We start from the raw sequence: 19,022 nt of genomic DNA, 5'->3' as shown, positions 1-19,022 counted from the left end.
CCAGGACTTGACTAGCACCTAAAGAACCTTTTAGGCACTCCCTAAAAATCTTTTATGGCACCTCCGTAGGATGGTTGTCTTCCCACTTTACAGATGGAAAACCTGAGGTACAGGGCAGAGAAGGATTTGTCCAAACTTTTAGCAAACAGTAGGGGCAGGGCTTCTCCCCAGGCTGGGAGTGGCTCCAGAACTCCGCCCAGGTGCTGCCCTGGGAGATCCCAGCCCACCTCCTCCACCCTCTGACCTCCTCGCTCCCTTCTCTGGTGAAGGGAATTCTGTGGGCCTCTGCTCCTCTTTTCTCTGTAGCATGCCATGAGAGTTTCTAAGCAGAACAGAAAAGACTCTACTTTTAAAAGTGCCCAACCCAGTGACTTTCCAAGGATTCTTCAGTTTCATGATGACTGGACACAGGCTGAGAGATTGCAAGCTCCAAGCCACCAAGAAGAAAGAGCTATTGATTCGGAGCATTTCTGCCCAGCTTCCTCCCTGCTGTTCCTCTTAGATGTCCTTTTGTAACAGCGTGAACACAGTCCCCACTCCCTCTCTCACCAAGACTGAGAGAATCCAGGGGGCTCAGTGCTGCTCAACATGTCACGTTGATGCTGGGGATTTATGCTAAGAGATGGATGCAAAGACCAATCACTTGTAACATTGGCATACCCAGGAATTCATCATGAAGGGGTGTCACACACATGCACACACGCATACACACACCAATCACGCAATTCATTTATTGTCAAAGAGACTGTTACTGAGAAATGAACCTTGATGTTGCAAAGTGATTGAAATGCATTGAGATAATTTCATTGTAGCTACCTTGTTCAAATGGCCCTTTCATGACAATGCAGTGTGGTTTCTGCAAAGAGACACTGACGTATGTACAGGCTTTCAGAAGCTATTTTGGGATGAATGGGCTACTGGGCTGGCTTTGAGGGTTCTCGTTAAATGAAATAAATCTGGGAGCCTTAATTCTGGCTTTGTCTACATGGCTGGATATAAGTTTCTGAGAAGGGCTGAGGCAGGAGCTGGGTTTAAAGGAACTGAGCTCATTAGCCCAAGACTGCTGAGGAGGGTGTGGCGGGTGAATGCCTGTAAAGAAGGTCTCAGAGAGATATTTGCCCATCACAAAGTCAGGCCTGTTGCACATTATGGGGTGGGGAGAGAATGACAGGAGGAGAGGTTTCACCTGCTGAATAGCGGGATGAGTCTCACAGAAAAGACAATGCCTGGGCTCCTCAGAGCCCCGGCTGCTTCCTGAGGCCCACTCCCCAGCCTTCTGAGAATGGGGTCCGCCAGAAAGGCTAGGAGGCAGAGGATCGGCCAAAGGTGGGGCCTCAGCTGATCTGGGGACAGCAGCAGAGATTAGTAAAGGGCGATATTAGGTTAGTGCAAAAGTAATTGCAGTTTTGCCATTAAAAGTAATTGCGAAAACCTCAATTGCTTTTGCACCCATCTAATAATTGTATGTGGAACACAGTGTGGGGACCTCACATCGTTTTCCAGTCCTGTTCTTCAGAGTGTTCTTAAGAGGAAAGCAGCTGTAATGAAGGGGAAAATAAGGTGGTACGCTGCCTCTTCCAATGTGCCACACTGAGTCACACAGAAAAATGTGTGTGTACCTATACTTGTTTCAGAAAGTAGGAAATAAGGATGTCAAGTTACTGCTGTGAAGTCACAAGTCACTTCGGTTCTCTGAATATCTCTCTCTCTCTTTTTTTTTTTTTTTGTGACAAAGTCTTACTCTGTCTCCTAGGCTGGGCTGCAGTGGCACAGGCATAATTCACTGCAGCCTCAACCTCCTGGAATCAAGCCATCCTCCTGCCTCAACCTCCCATGTAGCTGGGACCACAGGCATGAGCCACCACGCTCAATGAATTTTTTTATTTTTTGTAAAGATGGGGTCTCACTTTGTTGCTCGGGCTGGTCTCGAACCCCAGAACTCAACTGATCCTCCCACCTCAGCCTCTCAAAGTGTTGGGATTACACACACGAGCTACCATATCCGGCCTTATTTTTATTTATCTGATAAAAAATATTCATAACTAATCATCTCACAAAATTGCTAAGATCAGAGATAATGTATGTGAAAGTGTTTAGCGAATTACTTCGCGGGCCTAAACTATAGTAATAATAATGCGCATACTAGAATTATAATTATACATACAATTTTTTCTCCTTAATAAGCTCTGGCTCTATACCATCTGACACACTCATCACTAGCCACATGTGGCAGTGAGCATTTGAAGCACGGCCAGCTCAAACTGAAGTAAGCTGGAAATATAAATACATACCAGACTTTGAAGACATTACCTAAAAAAAGTAAAATAGATAACAAATAATTTTATAATTATACTCTATTGAATTAATAATATTTTGAAATATTACTAAAATAAAACATACTATTCAAAGAAATTTCACATTTCTTTTTACTCGCTGAGTGTGGCTACTAGAAAATTTAAAATTGCAGCTGCAGCTCGCATTATATTTCTATTAGATGTTGCTGCCATAGAGAATTGGAAACGTGTTGTATTCAGCCTTTACTGCACCTTGTGGGAACACTATCAATATTTGTCGAATGAATTGTGATGTGAGTCAACTCTTCTCCCCATCCACTCAGCAATTCTGGGGAAGATGCGGTTATGATATCGGGCTATGTGAGGACAAGCTGGATGGAGGGGCTCTGGCTGTGTCAAAATCGCCTCTGTGTGACGTTTCCTTGGCCCAATCCACATCTGATGAACAGGTCACACCTCGTGGCACCCACTGCCACCACCACACCTCTAGCCTTCAAGATCCTCTTGGGGGCATTGGCCTTCATTCCCCTTTTTGACCTGTCCTGCCTCTCTCCTGGCACCCCTTCCAGTAACTACTTAGGACCCACTTATTGGAAAGGAAAGGGAGAAGAGCTGGGATGTGATTTTTCACATGAAAAGAAAACTTCCTGATGAAGAACCTGCAGGCAGCTCCCAGCCCCTTAAGATCGCAGCTCCTGCCCGTAGAGCAAGCAAATGGGAAGCTCTGTACCTCCTGCACGAAGGGCAGTGACTTGGGCGGGAAATCTGGAGCCTTTCCTACTGGGCTCTGTGCACGAGGCCACCTGTCTTCTCTGGAACTCACTGCCAGAGCAGGGAGAGAAGCCAATGGCAGTTGGAGTCACTCAGAGCCCTGGATTTGGGCGCTGGGCAGCGCTCCTCAGGCCAGCTGAGCTGAGCTAATACATGGCCACAGACACTCCCCCACCACTCCCGGCTGGCTTCTTCTCTTTCATTTGCATTCCTCTTCCTCCTCACGCAGCAGAACCGTGGCCTTGACACCTAAGACACTCTAAAGGGATAGCCCTGAGCAGATGCTCTTATGGCTTGCCACCTGTGGGACGCACGGGCCGGTGTCTCTGCCAGCCCCTTTCTCCCTGCAGCCGCTGACCTGTGGTCTCTCCAGAGCTGACCTACTAAGACAAGCCGGCAGATGAGAACACCCAAGGTGGAGGGTCCATGTGGCCCTGCCTCCTCTGGACTTCATAATAGCGTTTGGAGAGATTATACAACTTTTTAAAATAGAGTCTTAGCAGGCCTGGGAGAGGGATTTGTCTCCCTGAGTGTTTTTTCTTCAGGATATGTGTCAGAAGGATTCTTAAATCTTCAAAAACCCCTCATCTCTCCGTGAGCATGAGAACGTGGTAGCAGTAAGGCACAGTAAAAAACCTGCTGATAGACAGATGGAATGGTGTAATTATACGCAGGAGGGAGAGAGGGAGCGTTTGCTGAAATTATTAGTGTGGGCAGACAATTAGAGGCTTTTCCAGAAGATTACACTTTTCCCTCCCATCTGCACTCCATTTAGGAGTTTTTACATTCACAATGCTATTTCCTCCTCAGCTGTGCCATTTGCCATTTTGCCCAAATTATTATTGTGCTTGACTTTGCATTTGTTCAGACTTCACCAGCGTTGCCATCTTCCCTTCTTGGCACTTGCTCAGTCTCTGAGCCTCCCTGGCTCTCTCTTCTCATCACTTTCCCTCTCTTCTTCCTTCACTCTCCCTTCCTCCCACTCTCCTCATCACCAACAAAGATCCTCAGATGACTGTCAAGAGCAGGGCTGCTTGTTTGCGGTCTGAGTAGGACTTGATTAATATCCAATAATAGGGAGGTGATCAGAGCAATCATGGGACCCACCAGGAGGCCCCGGGAGAAGCTGAGTCCCCGGCAAGTGAGGCTGAATGAGCATTTAGGATTTGTGGTTTGGACTGGGAGGAAAGAGCCACTTTTACTTGAGTTCAGGTTATTAGGGTTGGTCTAAATCTTCTGACCTCTTTTGGATCTAAAGCTATAGATCCTGGGGCCTCACCTCTAATCACTATTCATGTATTCATTCATTAAACAAAGAGCCACTGAGCATCAGTTTTGTCACCGTCGCAGAACTTAGCACTGGAAAGGTAGAGTAGAACCAGCATTCATTGAATATCTCCTCTGAGTCAGGGTCTGTGGGAAAAGCTTTGGCAACTGGGAACTATTACCCTCATGTTCTGGATAAGAAAACAGGTTCCTAGGGGTTGAGTGGCTTGTCCAAGTCAGGGACTAAGTGCCCACCCTGTGCAGTGAGCCGGCAAGGCCAGTGCTGGCTGCAGTTCACCCCAGGGCCTAGGGCAAAAGAGGAAGTCCCGCCTTCTTGTAGTCCTGTCATCTCCTGCATAAACAAGCACATAAACAATTACAATTGTAATTAAGGAGGGCTGTGAGCCAGGTGAACACAGGTCTGGGGGACCAGCGGAGGAAGTGACTAAGCCTTCATTTGCAAGGAGGCTGAGGGGAACATGCTAAGCCGCAGCCCAAAGGAGGCAGAGTCGCAGGGCAGAGCACCCTGAGCAAAAGAACAGTGGGTTTGTGCAGGCAGAGGCTGGAAAGGAAGGAGATGACACTTATTTAGTGCATTTTTTTTGTCATGTTTAAGTGCATTATACCACTTAATCCTCAGGGCAGCTCTTAGGTAATCTCCACTAATACAGATGAAGAAACTGAGACTCAGAAAGGGAAGATAATCTGCCCGGAAAGCAAGTGGTACAGTAGTGTCTGGATGTAAGCCCTAGTCAATCTCATTCCACAGTCTAGCTCCCGCCCTGTTTATGTAGAGAGCTGCAGTGTGTTTGGACAAGAGGGGTGTTCGGTGTGTCCACTGGCGGTGCCTGCAGGAAGACGGTGTGGCTTTGGGAGAGAGGGAGCCTGATGTCAACTCGCCAAGGGCCTTATGAGCCATGCGACGTGGTTTGAGCCACCCTTTCGGTACTGTGGCGCCTCTGTGGATTCCAGCTGTGGTGTGTTGATCAGCAACGTTTGGGGATCATGAGGAGAATGGCAGAGGTGAGGACCTGCCTGGAGGCTGAAAGGTGGGTTGGACGGTGGGGCCAGATGTCGAGGCAAGAGGCCACATGCCTGCGTACAGCTGTGGGAGTTTGCAGGCTGCATGTGGTATCTCATAGAAGGCTGGGGATTGGGGAAAGGCAGGAATTAAGGGTAACTTGGAAGTTACAGGATAAGAAATTGGATGGATGATGTCACCATCAACCACGCAAGGCAACCAAGGAGGAGAAGGGTCAAAGAAAGGGAGAAGGGTTAATTAAGCAGTAAGGAAGCACTAGGCCATCCAGGCTTTTTTTTTTTTTTTATTGAGATAGAGTCTCGCTCAGTGGCCCAGGCTGGAGTGGAGTGGCGGGATGTTGGCTCACTGCAACCTCTGCCACCCAGGTTCAAGCAATTCTCATACCTCAGCCTCCCAAGTAGCTGGGACTACAGGCATGTGCCACCATGTCCGGCTAATTTTTTTTGTATTTTTAGTAGAGATGGGGTTTCACCATGTTGGTCAGGCTGGTCTTGAACTCCTGGCCTCAGGTAATCCACCGGCCTCAGCCTCCCAAAGTGCTGGGATTACAGGCATAAGCCACCTCGCCTGACCCATCCAGGCTTTCTTAGCAAAGCATATGAGGAGGCAGCAGTGTCAGGGAACTGGGGAGGTTGCCGTGAATTAGAGCTAACCCAACTCTTTCTCCACCAAAAATAAATTTAAAAATAAAGTTTTCCAGGCTGTGGCTCTACGCTGGCCATCAGCTTGCTTGTCTTCAAGGGAAAAGGAAGATTCTTCAGGAATCAAACTCCCTCTCCCTGCCTCCTTCCCCTCTCTCAGAGCTCTGTCCCAGCTCCTTCTTGCAATGCAGCAGAGCCCCCGAGACACGAAAGCTCACAGACAGGCAGCCAGACACAGGCAGATGGCCCTTCATCAAGGAATTGGCCCTCGTCATCCTGGAGCAGGAGTCAATGCAGCTGACTCACAAAGGTTTCAGGACAAGGACACACCGGTGTCTCCAGAAGTATTTGCTGAGCCTGGAGAGACAGTGGTGCGGTGAGCAGAGTTATAGAAGGTGGGGACTTGGGAAATGTGGCAGGGACTAATGCCAACTTTACCAATCACTTGGAGCTCAGATGCCACGTGACTTAGAGACTCTTTTTTTTTTTTTTTTTGGTAAAGCTAATCCCAACGGCTTTGGGGTCTCTGTGAAATGGTACGGTTAAACAATGGAAAAGCACTGGGCCAGGAATCAGGAAACCTGATTGCGGTTCTAACTCAAACACTAACTTTGTGATCTTGGACAAGTTGCTGCTTCCTTTCTCTGAGGCTCAGACCATCTGATCACACAGATAAGAGAACCCCAAAATACCAGTGAATTAGAGCAGGGATTGGCAAACTTTTTCTGTAAAGGGCCAAAAAGTAAATACTTTGGGCTTTGTGGGCCCCACGGTCTCTTTCACACCCATCCTGCTCTGCCGCTGTAGCAGGAAAGCTGTCATAGATGGCTCGCAGACAGAAGGGGGTGAGGGATGGGTTCCCATAATGCTTTAGCTACCGGAACAGCAGCCCGATTCAGCCAGTTTGCTGACCCCTGCTATAGAGCATTCTAGGCATTGAGACTTGCATCTCATCTCCCAATCAAAGCAAAGGAGTGAGGGAGCCTTCATTCTTTTTGAGTCAAAAGGCATGGGTTAAGAAAATGAAGATAGGTTGGGGACTTACTGTCTCTTCCAGTCCCCATTCCAGCCGCCCTTATGAGGGAGTTTTACATTTAGTGAGCATCTACCTGATACTGAGTAAGCACTCTCATATATATGATGAATTCCATCATCATTATTAACAACAGCCCAGTATTCACCTCTCTGTAGAGAATTTTTTTTAAAAAAGGTGGCTCATAGAAGTCGGTACCTGCCCTAAGGTCACAATGCTTACAGCAGAGCCAGATTAAAGTTTGATTTGTCACCGCCATTCATTCATCCACAAGAGCAGATTCCTCTTTGTGTGAAGGCCTAGTCAGCACCCCCAAACCTGCCCTAGAACAGCATTCCCCACACCCGCCTGGAGCTGATGGAGGCCTGAGCAATCATTCTCCACACTCGCCCTGCTTCCTCTGCAGTATTTTCCTTCCCCACTTTTAAATGTCACGGAGCGTGATGCTGACACAATCAGACAGAATCCCCAGTCCAGACAGCCCCACAGCCAGGGGAGACACAACTCCGGCGCACGCTCACTAGGATACAATGGAAAAGTGCAATTTACTTTAAATAGATTCCCATAAATAAGCAATAAAACAAGAACAGCCATTTGCAGTGAGCATTTCCAAAGTTTGATGAGCTAGGAGTTCGGACTGGGGGAAAATCAAAGAGCCTTTTTCATTATTTCCCCATCCCTGCAATTTTCTTTTACTGCCTGACGACTTTGAAAGGAAAAAAAACGAATGTGGCTCCCTTAGGGATGGAGCCCATGCTCCCATCTCCTGCTGCAACTTGCCAATTCAACTTCCAAGTTGTCCTAGTGTGACTGTGAGCTGTGCCGCTTCCCTCCGCCTCTTCAACCTGTGGCTGCCTGGGCCCCAGCTCCTTCCTCTACTGGCCTGCCCAGACTTCTGGCTTAAGTTTTGAGGGCCCGAGAAGACAAGGTGGGCAGATAGGGGTGGGATCTGGGGAAGGGGCAAGGACTAGGAGGCTGAGCCCGAAGGATCCTGCGTTTTAAAAAGGTGTATCTAGGTGTTCAGTGGAGTGGGGCTGCAGCCCAGGCCAGAGCCTGGTTGGAAATGTGTCCGTTTCCACTCACTTTTTCTCTGCTGCCAGATGCAACTTTATCACTAGAAGGTAATCCTGCCTCAATTTACATTAATGTAGAAGGCTACATAAGCTATCACTGGTGGACAAATGAGATTTTCCCTTCGGAAACTCAGCCTGATTTGAGGCTTCCTCTGACTATGGGTGTGTGTGTGTGTGTGTGGTCACAGGCACTCACATGCATGTGCATACAGATGTAACACACTTATGTGTTCCCCTGCCATGACTTGCACGCTTTTACGGCATGCCGGCAGAGTCTCTTTCTCTCCTTGTTGACTTTCACATGCATTCTTCATCTCCTGATAGCCAGTTTTTTTGTTGTTTTTTTGTTTTTTTGTTTGTTTTTGAGACAGAGTCTCACTCTGTCACCCAGGCTGGAGTACAATGGTGCAATCTCAGCTCACTGCAACATCTACCTCCCAGGTTCAAGCAATTCTCCTGCCTCAGCCTCCTGAGTAGCTGGGATTACAGGTGCACGCCACCACGCCCAGCTAATTTTTTTTGTATTTTAGTGGAGACGGGGTTTCGCTGTGTTGCCCAGGCTGGTCACGAACTCCTGATCTCAGGCAGTCTGCCTGCCTTCACCTCCCAAAGTACTGGGATTACAGGCGTGAGCCACAGTGCCTGGCCCAGCACAGCTGAATTTAACTGCACTCACTCATCTATCTGCAGTCACCTGGAGGGTCACCTAGAGGGTGGCTGGTCTAGGATGGCCTCACATGTCTGGTTTCCAAGGGCGTGAGCAGGAGCATGCAAGCTTCTTGAGGTCTTGGCTCAGCACCAGCACAGCCTCGCTTCCACCACAGGCTATGGGCCAAAGCAAGTCACCAGGCCAGCTCAGATCCAAGGGCTGGGAAAACAGTCTCCACCTGTTGGTGGGAAGAGCTGCAGAGTCACATTGCAAAGCGGGTAGATCCAAGGAGGGGTCACCTGTCCCTGGTAATCAACATCCTACTTTCTGTTTTTTCTATGAATCTGACTATGTTAGACCCTCATAGATGTGAAGTCATACAATATTTGTCCTTTTGTGACTGGCTTGTTTCACTCAGCATAATGTCTTCAAGGTTCATCTATGTTGTAGCATATGGAAGGCTTTCCTTCCTTTTTAAAGCTGAAGAATATTCCATTGTATGTATATACTATATTTTGTTTATCTATTCATCATTGATGAACACTTGGGTTGTTTCCACCTCCTTTTTTTTTTTTTTTTTTTTTTTGAGACAGAGTCTAGGTCTGTCACCCAGGCTGGAGTGCAATGGTGCAGTCTCAGCTCACTGCAACCTCCACCTCATGGGTTCAAGTGATCCTCCTGCCTCAGCTTCCTGAGGAGCTGAGACTACAGGTGTGTGCCACCACACCCAGCTAATTTTTGTATTTTTAATAGACGCAGGGTTTCTCCATGTTGGCCAGACTGGTCTCAAACTCCTGACCTCAAGTGATCCACCCGCCTTGGCTTCCGAAAGTGCTAGGATTATAGGCGTGAACCACCGTGCCCAGCCTATTTCCACCTCTTAGCTATTTATTGTGAATAGTGTGGCTGTGAACGTGGGTGTGCGAATCGACACCCTGCTTTTAATGTTTCTGGATGTCTACTCAGAAGTGGAACTGCTGCATCAGATGGTGGTCCTATTTTTAATTTTTTAAGGAATCTTCATTGTGTTATCCATAGCAGTTGCACCATTTTACAACACCACCAACAGTGCACAAGGGTCCCAATTTCTCCACGCTCTTACCGACATTTGCTATATTCTGGCTTTTCTCTATAGTGGCTATCGTAATGGGTGTGAGGTGATACCTCACTATCATTTCGATTTGCAAATATCTGATGTTTAGTGATGTTTAACATCTTTCCATATGCTTCTTGGCCATTTGTAAATCATCTTTGGAGAAATGTCTATTCAAGTCCTTTTCCCATTTTTTTTAAATCTGGTTATTTGACTTTTTATTGCTGTGTTTATGTATTTCTCTTCAATACTATAATAAACATTCTTTAAATTACCAAACAAACAAGAAAACTAGAGTAGCAACATCAATCTTCAATGCATCCCTTCTCTTCCTCTACCCAAAGTAACTAAGCACTTTCTCGAATCTTATGTTCATCATTGACTTGCTTTCCCTTTTTTCAAACAAAGTTTTACTACTGCTACATATATTTTTTAAAAAAAAGAAGAATTTTCAGTTTGGATTTATTTTAACTGTCTACAAAGGGTATCATGCAATATGCATTCTTCTGAGACTTTTTTCACTTGAATTCTGCTGCTAAAACTAATTCATATTGTTGCATGGGACTATTGTTCATTCATTTTGACTGAGGTTTATTATTCCATTAAATAGGCACACCACAATATATTGATCCAGTCTCCCGTCAGAGAACATTTGTATTGCCCCCAAGTTTTGCTTTATATAAATAGTGCTGAAATGACCGTTCTCATACATGTCTGCTGGTATACGTGAGAAAGAGTTGCCCTTGTCTGACTTCCTAAGAGTGGGATTGATGGATGATGGGGCATTTGAATGATCAACTTTACGAGATCATGACAAAGTGGCTGTACAATTTCTCCTTCCCATCAGCACTGCACAAAACCTTCTGCAGATCCACACTCCCTCCGACACCCAATATTGTCATACTTCCATACTCTTAACAGCCGAGTAGGTGAGATTGGTATCTCTTGTGCCCTTGATATGCATTTCCCTGATCATTAATGAGGTTGAACATCCCATCATATGTTTATTGACCATATGTGTTTCTTTAATCCAAATAAGAACTTCTGTTCATCAAGACACTGCAAAGAAAGTGAAAAACAAGTTAGAAACCAAGGCAAGTTCTTTGCCACACACATAACTGACTTCGCACAGTGTGAAGAGCATATACAAGAGCACAACTCACTTCCTAGGAAAATGGGTAAAAGAAATGACAAGGATTTCACAGAAAATCCCCCAGTGCTTACTGTGGGCCATAAAGGTGCACTTGTATTCACGACAGCAGCTACTGGTAAAGATTCCTCGACATCAGATAAAAGCTTCTTTAATGTAGACGAAACTTTCTAAGGCCTTGTCCTTAGCTGGTTCAGGGATTAGTCAGCGAAGCCTGCATTCCCTCTTTTGCCAACTGGAGAAATCACCTGAGTCCACAGAAGGTGTTCACAGTGACAAAGACTCCAAGCCCAAGATGCTCTCACAGATGGTTACCTAGGGACACCCAGAAAACCCCAAAACATAAGGCACAAAATCGTCATCCTTCCCCAAAGAACCAGGTAACATTTTCCCAACCAGAGCCCTTCCAGGGTAATCCCAGGGGAAGGGAAGTGACTTCTCATCATTATCCATCCACTGAGGGAAGGGGGATTATTTTTCTTGCCCTAAAACTGCTCTGAAACTAATGGGGGAAAAAACAAACAAACAAACAAAAAAAAACAAAAAAAAAACCTGCTTAGAACTAATTTCTTTCAAACATTCCCTGGAGCCAAAGAAATGGTTAAGTATTTAGGCTTCAAAGAATTTCCCTGCTGGGGTGTGGGTTTCTGATGGAGAATACAGAGATGGGGTATAAGCTATCAGCAAATACATGAATTAAGGCACATAAACACTCACTGCCAGTGATCTTACACGTAGTCCGCACTACAGATAAAGCCAGGAGAGGTCCCATTCTGAAGTAGTGCAGCTGAAACTGGGGAGGTTGAGAGACTGACGCTGGGAAAACATCTTAGTCACACAAATGGGGGTCGTGGCTTTCTTCTCGGGCCTCCTCCAGTGACTTAGGAGATACTGCAAGAGGGAAAGTCTGAGCAAGAGGAAGGCAGTGTGAGGCCGGGAGACAAATAGGGTCTAAAAGAAGCATCAACTCTCACACTCCCATCCCTGTTTCACTAACTAGCTTTCTAAGATGCTGCTTGCCATTTGCAGTTAATAGCAAATGTCTTCCCATATTTATTCGCTTACCTGTCAAGGGCACCGACTCTCTGTGCAGCCATGTGAAATCTGACTAGCAGATTATACCTTCCGTGCTAACCTGTCAGTCTTGGGAGGGCCTCTGCTGAGACCCAGGTGGCCAAAGAAAAGTGACAGGAAGACAGGTAGCTAGTTGCACTGACTTGAAGCGAAGCTGCGTAAAAGCCAGGCCCTTGCAATGCAGACTACCGGAGCAACTGGCTAACAAGATGTCTCTTCCCATCTCCTGGCTGGGTTTGGATAGAATAATCAGGCACGTCTACACTTGGGAGTGTCAAGGTAAGATAGAGCCGGGTGACAAGAAGGCAGCTGGAAACTCTGAAGACTCATCCTCCTCGGGTGCATAGGAGACCTCCTCTTTGGAGCTTGCAAGGAGCAGAAGTGGCCTAGCCCTGTGATCTCCAGCATGCACTTTGGACAGGGCTGTTAAATGATAGATCATGAGACGCAAGGCTGGGGACTCTGGGCTCCCAGGGGGTCTGGGCAGCTCCATGGCCTGGTCAGCCTCATCTTCCAAGGTGTCTCATTCTTCCAAGTCGAGATGGGACAAATTCCAATACCAAATCTTAATCTCACAAGCCACTGGGAGAAGGTATTGGCCATTGGAAAAATCATCTTTCTTAACTATTTCCAGGATTTTTTCTAGTTCCTGAAACAACAATTCTCAGACTGTTGATGTTTCCTGCAAGATCACAGTGGGCCGGTTTATCACCTGGCAAAGATCAGGCAGCTCATGCTCAATACGTTATTACAATACTCTCTCTCTCCCTCTCTCTCTCTCTCTCTCTCTCTCTCTCTCTCTCTCTCTCTCTCCCTCCCCCTCTCTCTCTCTTCTCTCCCCCTTACACACACACACATAGTTCTACATAGCTGCTCTATGGTCAGCCAAACAAAAACAAGATTGAGAGCGGAAAAAAAAAATCTTCCTGTCCTACCATTTTCTTGCTTTTATTTCCTCCTCCCTCATCATCTTCCCATTCCTCTTCAGGGCCTAAAGAGCTCTGAGTGTTCATTGTTATTAAGCAGAAATTTCTTGTGACAGCTATCATGTCATCTCTCAGTCTTTTAGAACTGACAGAGACAAGAAGAGAGTTTATAAAATACCCACATTTCCCTTCTTACAGAAAACTGGGACAGCAACAGGGCTTATAAAATACACATTGCCCCCTCCTTACAGAAAACTGACTGTATATATTCAAAGCAAGTAACAATTCCTCCTTTTATTGTTTAATTATGAGCTGACGCAGCTAAGATAAAGGCCCAACCAATCCAGGGCTCAAAAGTGCCAATCATTCTCTGCAGAAAGCTGAGGCTAACTCTCTCCTTTTATTATATTTGTTATGATTTTAGTTTGTTCAGCAATAAATGCAATATTGACGTTTAGCTCCTAGAAAAAAAAGAAAAAAGAAATAGGCAACCAAAACATTGTTAGCTTCAAATATTTGAGAAGTTTCCAACTGGGGGCCATAGGTGTTTTCTTACTCTCTTTTTAATTTTATTTCCCCTCTATCCCCCACCCAAACATGTCCACAGAGGCATGTCTTCCAGTCAACAACTTATTTGCAATCAATATCGCTTATGTACAGCATGCACACAATCATGTTCCAAATGGAAAAGGAAGGTGATTGAATGCACTCATCAGAGATCATCTGACTGTGGCCAGAGCTGGGTGAAGAGGTAGCCAGAGACCAGAAGTGGGACAGGCTGCTCTTGGTACTGCTAATTTACAGTGTTGGCAATAAGGCCAAGCTCTCCACCTCCATCCATCTTCAAGCCCAAATTATTTTAGGCCTCTCGGAATTGACATACTAGCAGAGGCAGGAGTCGTTCCTAAAGAAGTTATGCATCTTCTTCCCCTTGACATTTTCATAAATAAAATGATTTCTCTCTCAAATTTAACTGGCACTGGAATACCTTTGATACACCTACAGCCCTTTATTTCCTTTTTCTAGATGCTTTCTTTTGCTGCTTCGGGCCTAGGAGGGCTTTCTCCCTCGCTGGCAGTGGAGCCTGTGCCTTGCACGGGCGTCTCTTCAAGGCTGTGCTCCCGTGGCCATTTCACCACATCTCTCTTTGCCTGTCATTACCTGCAGACTTTTCTAGTTTCTCACTGGACTGAGCACTCTGAGAATAGGGGCCTCAGAGCATTTATCTTTGTATCCCCAGCATCCAAAACAATGCCTGGCATGTAGGAGAGTGCAATGTAAATTTGTTGAATGAAGCGATGGGGAAAAATATCAATGATTTACTCTATCAATCAATGAACTGAGCATGCAAGAGATGGTAGCGGAAGAATGGCTTAGGAAGTAGACCTCCTTCAGACTAATAGGAAACCCTGCAATTTCCCCTATAGTGTTTCCAGAACTAGCAGCTCCTTGGGAATATCTAGAGGTTTTGGTGTGGATTTTTGTGAATTCTTTACAGGAGAGCTTCCAGCTGGGTGAGATTGCCTGCTTTCTTGGGTATCAAGGTTAAAAAATATAAATTTTTTAAAACTCTGGGCTAGGTAAATTTGGGGATGTTATGTTGGGAGGTATGTGTTGATTTTTCCCTCTCTGTGCTAATTTGAAGGCAATTTTGTGATGCAAATGACCCAAGTTAGGGTGACTCTGAATTTGCTTAGGCAAGAAAGCCAGGTGTGAAAATAAGGACTAGCTCACTGCCTGGCGCAAGGCAGGGCTCAGCACATTTGATGACAGTGTTGTAGGTGTTACTTAGCTTATTTCTGGGGTATGGTTCTTTGATGCACCCATTCATGAACTTGAGCCTTCTTAGACATACCTTGAACACGTGTTGTGGTCTTGATCCCAACCACACTTGCAACCTCACCTCTGGCCTGTCATCCTCATCGTCCTGCCTTCTAGCCACACTCCTCTACTGCAGTTCCAGGCATGTCATCTCTGTCAGGCCTTCTGAATGTGACTCTTCTCAATGTGACCTTCCTTCCCCTCTTATCATCTGGATAACTCCTTCTTATGTTTCAAAATTCAGTGTAGGATCCAGGCATGGTGGCTCACACCTGTAATCCTGGCGCTTTGGGAGGCCAAGGTGGGTGAATCACTTGAGGTCAGGAGTTCCAGACCAGCGTGGCCAACATGCAAAGCCCCATCTCTACTAAAAATACAGAAATTAGCCAGGGGTGGGAGCAGACACTTATAATCCCAGCTACTTGGGAGGCTGAGGCAGGAGAACTGCTTGAACTCGAGAGGCCGAGGTTGCAGTGAGCCAAGATCATGCCACTGCACTCCAGCCTGTGCCACAGAGTGAGACTCTGTGTCAAACTTAAAATAAAATAATAAAAAAATAAAATTCAGTGTAGGGTCACATGCCCAGGAACGCACAGTCCCTCCCCACCCTCCCCGCTCAGTGGCCAGCACTGACCCTATCAGAACATTCAGCTTGGGACTCCCTTCCTTTGTGTATCTTCCATTCTCTTCCACAGACCCACAAGGCTTATAAAAATAGGATGGTGTCTTCTGTCTCTGCAGCTCATCACCAAGCACAGTTCCTAGAATGGTCCATAAATGTTTAGTAATGAGTGAAAATATGTGAGTGGACTAACAAAAGAATGCTAACCTCCATAAAAAGGCCACCAGTCTGGAGCAGGCCTTGGGAAAGCCATACAATCCATGGAGACCTGCCTCCACACCCGTGCCACATGTGAGAAAGCCCCTGCAGGTGGGTGGGCTGTGGAGGAGAAGCTCAACACAAAGGCAGAACACAGAGACCCTGCCAGTAACTCAGACCACAGGGAAGGAGCTGCTGATGGACTCGGGGGCCACCTGAGGCAGGGTTTGCTCACACCTCAGGAACAGTGCCCACAGAGCCAGAGTAGACAATCCTTTCCTCAGGTCTACCTTGGCCTGAGAAGAAGCAGGTGAAGGGAACAGAGGCAGAGCCGGGTGGAACAAAGGAGTAAGCTGTGCACATGGGAAGCAGATTCAGCATTGAGCAGGCACAGGATGCCACGTGAAGAGCCCAGCATGAAGGAAAAGGCTTGAGTGGCCCCGATCCAGTGGGTCGGCCATCTGCCCCCAAGGGGCGTGGAGCCACTCTGGCAAACATCACTGAATGCTGTGAGGGCAACAGCTCTGAACGGCCAAGATGCTGCCAACGGTGGGGAGACATTTGCCGTCATAGGCAAGATCTCAAAATGAGATGGAAATGACGTGTCACAGCACTTTAACTCAGCCATGGTATTTTGGAATGTTTTAATTAAGGTTTATCTGTTACCATTAAGACTGTAATCCTGGGAAGTGCCAAGCCTGCCCTGGCAGGGGGAAGAGAGGAGGAAAACATGTCAGAATTAAAATAATTATTAATTTAATCTCATTAACTATAGATTATTAATTATCACTGCTATTATTATGCACTGGGGGCAGACCCCTTTTCTGAGCCAGTCTCATCAGCTTGTGTGGAGGTGGGAAGTTAGCAGTGTCGAGAAATCCCGCTCCCTCTGGTAAGGCAGCTATCCCATCTCCTTCCCAAAGAATTTCTGTCTCCAGGTCTCCTTCAAGAAGTTCTCCTGCACAAAACCCGCCCAGTGCTGGGTGTGAGGCAGGCCCTGTGTGAGTATGTTTTGTTGCTCAATTGTGTGTTCATGTGACCCCAAGCATCTGCCACCCTGCCCCTGACTCCCCAGAGCAGAGCTGGGGCTATCCTCTGCTCTCAGCACATCTTGAGCACACCTCTCAATCCTTGTCACACTGGGCTTCTTCGAGGTCCCCTTGCACACTTGGCCATGACCTCCTTGAAGAGATTGACTATGTCCTTCATCTTTGTATTTCCTCCAACCTGCCTTTCCACTCCAGCATCTACAGGAATGTGTCTCTAACGTTCCTTCCATATTAGAGGAGGAGAAGAGGAAGGAGAAAAAGAGGGAAGCCAGAAATGAGGGAGAGAGGAAGAGAGAAGAGGGCAAAAGGGAGGGGAGAGACAAGGACAAAGCAGCCTGTCCTGCTGAGGACTATTAGTGACCAGACCATCAACTTCTCCCTCTTCCCAGGTCCCTCCCGCCATGGTCCAAGCCAGCACTACCTCTCCCCTCCCACACATGCAACCTGCCGCACATTTCCTTTCTTCAGAGGTGTTAAATGACTAATGAATACCAAAGCAAAGTGATTAGGTGGCCTTTACAAGCTTCAGTACCTACCAGGATAACTATAAGTCACACTGGCATCATAAATGCCTTCTCAGAAAGTGCAGACAAAGGGGAAGACTGGCCCAAAGAAATGAATTTAATTCTAAGTGTCCTCTCTTTTTTGATCATCAGTGAGTCGATTCTGACTGGCCTGGTAGGGGAAATTCATCAGAATACTGAAGTGACACATCGGCCAGACGAAATCATAGCATGGCAGGCATTGTGGACACCTGTGGCTTCCCTAACACCCTCAGAGCCCTGAGGCTTTGTGGAGGCACCTTGGAACCACTTTGGAGGGGCAGGGAAGCCAGTTCAACCAGGAAGTTTTGCTTCAATGTGTTTTTAATGTATCACTTCTTTGTTTCCATTGACTTTGTGATAAGGATTCTGCTGTTCAAAATATCAGCAATGTTGAAAGCCCCAATCTAGTCTAACTCCCTCTGTCAGAAGGGCAGAAATGGGTCCAGCAAGCCCACGGGCTTTCCCAGAACGGGCACAGAGGCAGAGTCTGCAGCCTCCAGCCCGGCTGCTCCCGCCATATTGCACACACCTCCTTCCCGTTAGCCCTGCACAGGGAGAGTCCAGTTCCAGGGCTCTGGGCAGCCCTGCCCAAGGTGCTCCCCCAAGATGCCATCCCACTGAGCAGGTGGCAGGGTCGCGGCTATCAGCAGATGAGACAGTGCCATGCTAAGCTGCCTTCGGAATGAAGGTGGAGCTGCCCAAAAACCCGGAGCCAAACCCTGGGCCCTGGGTCCCACCACCCTGTAAGGGACCTCTGAGGCCACAGCCCACGACAGTCCCTGAAGGGGGACCTGGGCAGAAGTGACTCAATGACCCCGGTAGATGGACGGTAGGTGGACCCACATGCGTCTGGGGCCTGGCGAGGGTTTCAAGACGGCTTCCTGTTTCTACCACATAAGCAGTTTGCATCCCAAGAGAGAAGAGGCTGCCAGGCCTGCTGAATGCAGCCTAATTGGAGACATTCACTCCTCATAGACAAAAGGGGTGATATCAGCACACTGATTTTCAGCTTCTATCCTTCAGAGCCATGTTCCTGAGGTCTCTGTGATCCTTATGGTTCTGCCATCAATGCCCTGGCCAATCATAAGCATTGGTTGAACACTTAGTATTGTCAGGCAATGTGCTGAGCATCACGTGCCAAATCTCCTCCAAGATGGGTGCCCTTACTCTTCCCATTTTGCAGATAAGAAAGAAACAGTTAAAGAAGTCTAGTGACTTTCCTAAACTCATGCAGAGACCCTCGGTGAAAGCAGTGGATGCCCAGACCCATTTCTCAGAGTTGGATGGGACAGTGTTTCCCTTTGTGGACCACGGCCCTCTGGGGAGCTGTCCAGAGACCCCACGGTCGATCCCACTTACTTGTAAACCATCAGACTATCCACACGTTCTAATACTTCACAACCCCAACTCTAATTTCCAGATTTGATTCATGCCCTTGGAAGTAGCTCCCAGAACTCCCAAAACTATTCTTGTTCTTCTTAAATCCTAAAAATCAATCTCTCCCTGCTGTATTTTCTTAATATTTCCAATACCCCTAAAGAGTAACAAAGTAACCCGGTGCTGTGGCTCATGCTTGTAATTGCAACACTTTGGAAGGCTGAGGTGGTAAGATTACTTGAGTTCAGGTGGTCAAAACCAGCCTAGGCGACATGGTGAGACCTCATCTCTACTAAAAATCAAAAAAATTACCCAGGCATAGTAGCGCCTGCCTGAAGTCCTAGCTACTTGGGAGGCTGAGGTGCAAGGATTGCTTGAGCCCAGGAGGTCATAGTAAT

At 47.0% G+C, this 19,022-nt stretch overlaps 1 protein-coding gene across 5 annotated transcripts in view; it reads left to right on the top strand.

Annotated features, from left to right (window-relative positions):
• KIRREL3 (kirre like nephrin family adhesion molecule 3) overlaps positions 1-19,022 on the top strand; it is a 585,001-nt gene that overhangs the window by 304,383 nt on the left and 261,596 nt on the right. The window lies entirely within an intron of this gene.

This window comes from Gorilla gorilla, chromosome 9 (genome assembly GCF_029281585.2).
Source record: "Gorilla gorilla gorilla isolate KB3781 chromosome 9, NHGRI_mGorGor1-v2.1_pri, whole genome shotgun sequence".
Classification (NCBI taxonomy): Eukaryota; Metazoa; Chordata; class Mammalia; order Primates; family Hominidae; genus Gorilla; species Gorilla gorilla.
The sequence above is the reverse complement of the archived record's forward strand: the minus strand, read 5'-3'. Positions and strand labels throughout refer to the sequence as shown.